The sequence below is a fragment of the Priapulus caudatus genome, unplaced genomic scaffold (genome assembly GCF_000485595.1).
Source record: "Priapulus caudatus unplaced genomic scaffold, Priapulus_caudatus-5.0.1 Scaffold441, whole genome shotgun sequence".
Classification (NCBI taxonomy): domain Eukaryota; kingdom Metazoa; phylum Priapulida; class Priapulimorpha; order Priapulimorphida; family Priapulidae; genus Priapulus; species Priapulus caudatus.
Genome location: NW_014577502.1, coordinates 13,580 through 17,707, shown reverse-complemented (window position 1 = coordinate 17,707; position 4,128 = coordinate 13,580). Strand labels below are relative to the sequence as shown.

General features: G+C 45.7%; 1 protein-coding gene across 2 annotated transcripts in view; it reads right to left on the bottom strand.

Annotated features, from left to right (window-relative positions):
• The window catches only part of LOC106810453 (E3 ubiquitin-protein ligase parkin-like), a 15,539-nt gene that overhangs the window by 10,920 nt on the left and 491 nt on the right, over positions 1–4,128 (bottom strand). The gene's annotated exons all lie outside the window — the stretch shown is intronic.

Sequence of the window (4,128 nt, the reverse complement as noted above, 5' to 3'; positions counted from 1 at the left end):
AATCTAGATGCAGTGCTAGCCACAACGTTCCTTCTCGCTTAAAGCCGCACAATGCGCATCCAACGCTAATTTACTCTACTACTAGACTAGAAATACTGGGGCGTGTCAGGCATAATCACACTACCCTTATGACAAAAATAAACTCTAGTGCTGCTATTTCACTGCAGCGTTTGCTTAAAACCACAGAAAGAAGGCGTGAGGAACTGGCGCAAACGACCGACTGTTTCAAACAGAAATAAGAATTCGAAGTGGTGACGTTGACGTCACAGTGATTTTTATCTTTGCTGGCCGCGTTAGCGCTGCTACCGCCAGCACCGCTGCACGGTGCTACGGGGACTTGTGGAAACTGTCAAACACATACGGAGATTTTCCCACAAGCATTGAAGGTATTTGGTTCAAAATACTTTTATAGACGAACGCGCAGTGAAATGCGGAGGAACTAGAGTTTATTTTGCCATAAGGTAGTTATGATTATGCATGCACGAAGTATTTGCTAGTCTAGTACTGGGAGAAATATAGCGTTTCGGATGAGCATTGTGAGGCCTTCTAACACTCGTGTTGGTGCTGTAACAGTCTGGAGAGCCTGGTCGGTTTAGTTGCAGTGTGGACTTGTTGCGTTTGGACGAAAATGGCAACGTGACGTCAGAGTGTAGAAGAAAATTAGGGGGCAAAAAAAGTGCGAAGTGCAATCGTGAGAAAGACGGACACACGTCACACACATGCGCTCACGCACACACGCGCTCACGCACCCACGTCGCACACACGCGCTCACGCCACACGCTCGTCGCCACACGCGCTCACGCACACGCGCTCAAAAATCGTGAGCCCTTTTAGGTCTTTGCCCCCCCCCAATCCAAAACTGCTTCCCGGCGCGCCTGACATCCACATAATAGCTCACACACACAACACACACACACACACACACACCACACACACACACCACACACACACACACGTACACACAGCACACACACACGCGCACACACACACACACACACACACACACACACACACACACACACACACACACACACGTACACACACACACACACACACACACACACACACACACACACACACACACACACACACACACACACGCGCGCGCGTACACACACCACACACACCACGCACACACACACACACACACACACACACACACACACACCACACACACCACGCACAGACACACACACACACGTGCCACACACACACACACACACACACACACACACACACACACACACCACACACACACACACACACACAACAACAGAGGAGATAATTGTGTCTTGTCACTGTGTTGATGTATATGTTTATTCGTTTGTTGTGCCAACATGACTTGCATACGATAACACGATTTTATTGGTGGAATTTTGGGTAGATTTCGGTGTGTGTGTGTGTGTGTGTGTGTGAGAGAGAGAGAGAGCTAGAGTGTGTGTGTGAGAGAGAGAGGGAGAGAGAGGGAGAGAGAAGGGAGGGAGGGAGAGAGGAGAGAGAGAGAGAGAGAGGAGAGAGAGAGAGAGAGAGAGAGAGAGGAGAGAGAAGAGAGAGATTGTCCCGTTGCGCAATCATGCGTGTACGCGAGTCGCGAGATCACTGCGTGAGTGGATGTCCGCGGATGCGTAACCTGGAGGCTAGGCGACCGGTTCCGGACGCGTAGCCACTGCGTTAAAAATAACTACAGTAATGATATATGTGATTTGTGTGACGAAAGGAAAAAATAAAATTTGAACATTTATACTCATGTAAGGTATATAGAGGGTATAATAAGGGGAACGAGTAGAAGATTGGAAAAGTGATGACCCGAAATACTAAAACCGAGCACTAGAATATGTTAGAAAAGCATGATCAATTAGAGAAAGTAAAATAATTAATGCTAACTTGTAGACAGAATTTCCTTATCTACAGGATTTCCCCGCACATTCCAAGAGAATCAGTGCCCTTGTGAAATACAAGAGAGGAACCCCAAGAAACAAGATACAAGATACAATCTCATAGCAATTAATGGTCTCAGCCATCAGTCTTCAAATGAAAGGGACTACTGTATATCGAAGTCGTATATTGGAAATCGAAAATTCTAGGTAGCAGACTGTTATTTTGGGCGAAACAGATGATAAATATGTTTACTATGTATTTCAATGACAATCGATCCCGAATTTTATCACGGACGGGTCTAGAAACTCCAGTCTAAAATGAATACCCGCGAATAAGTGAGAAGACGTAAGCATGAGCGTAGCCAGACCCGTCGGAGCCGCTACGGTTTGCGGCGGCATCTTGACGCCGTACCAATTTTCAGCCCTAAAGAAAAGAAAAAACATGTAAAAAAAAAGCCAAGAGAGATGGGAGCGGAGAAGAAAGAGACGAGAAAAGGAGGAGGAGACGAGACGGAGAGAGATAGACGGAGCAGAGAGAAGGAGAGAGAGACGACGAGAGAGTGGAGAGAGAGAGAGAGAGAAGAAAATAGGGGTACGAAACGTACGCAAAACTTCAGCAGCTGCTACTCAAAACCTGCAACAATCAGGAAGTGGACGAAGAGCTAGTTGATCGCGTTTGTGTGTGACTTTTACGGGGATGATCTCAAAAAGTGTGATCTAAAAAAATAAACCAACTAGAGACCATGAAAGCCACTTTCAATTCTAATGCCCAACATACAGAGTGGACATTGCCAAAGGTTGTTAGTTACATGCGAGGACTGGGACCCGGTCGTCGTGATCACCTCTCGCAAGTATGCACTCTTCTAAAGCTAATTTTAGTCATGCCAGCGACGAACGCAGCTAGTGAGCGCTCATTCAGTGCTATGAAGCGCATAAAGAGCTACTTGAGATCTACCATGACTCAGCAGCGCCTCAACCATCTTATGCTGTTACACGTCCACAAAGATCATACGGATCGATTGAACCTGATTGAAGCTGCAAATGATTTTGTCAATGCCAATCACCATCGGCGTTCAGTTTTTGGCATTTTCACAGCATGTGATTTGAGTTTTTCATAGAACCATCTGATCAGTTACCTACCTGTCAGTATTGTTAATAAAATAATCTGTAAATGTATGCTTAAACATTATGTAACATTTTCGACATAAAATTGATGAACTTTTTTGACATCTTACTAATGGATTTACCGATTTAGGATCGCAGACCGCAGTATCGTATATCGATCTCTTTCTGTGCGTGTGTGTGTGTGCGCGCGCGCGTGTGTGTGTGTGTTAAGTTGATGCACTGTATGAAGAGTTCCGCAGCTTGACTTCAATTTCTATTTAATGAAGAGTAATTTGTCCTTTTCTGCAATATAATAAAAGAATAAAAAAAATTATTTTAAAGTATGCTAAATTGCATGATTTGCACCCCCAATTCAAAAAAAGTTCTTACCGTAGGAGGGGGATACCCCCTGCCACACCCTCCTCGACTCCCTCGCATCGTTTCCTGTCCCGTATTCAAATTTCTAAAATCTGGTCACCCTGTCTGCCCCTTCGAACCTCGCAGGGGGTTTCACCCCCAGACCCCCACTGAAACCGTACCACTTTAAAATTCCTTCCGACGGGCCTGGGCGTAGCTACCATAACGCAGATACCCAGTTGCGTATACACATCATTTCAACAAGCATTTTTTTATTGGAGAAAGAGAGAGAAAGAAATTGAGAGAGATGTGTTGTGTGATGTGTGTGTGTGTGTGTGTGTGTGTGTGTGTGTGTGTGTGTGTGTGTGTGTGTGTGTGTGTGTGTGTGTGTTTGTGTGTGTATGTGTCCGTATATTCTTCGGCCGTTCTTATACGTTCAAAGTGGAGCCGGACAGGCTGACAGCACGTGTGCATGGTACAATCTTATCTACATGCTTCACTTCGCTAGCAGCATCCCGCCACGATTCTGTGTATGTGGGTGTGTATATGTGTATGTGTGTGTGTGTGTGTGTGTGTGTGTGTGTGTGTGTGTGTGTGTGTGTGTGTGTGTGTGTGTGTGTGTGTGTGTGTGTGTGTGTGTGTGTGTATGTGTGAGAATGTATGTATGTGTGTGTGTGTGTGTGTGTGTGTGTGTGTATGTGTCCGTGTGTGTGTGTGTGTGTGTGTGTGTGTGTGTGTGTGTGTGTGTGTGTGTGTGTGTGTGTGTGTGTGTGTGTGTGTGTGTGTGTGT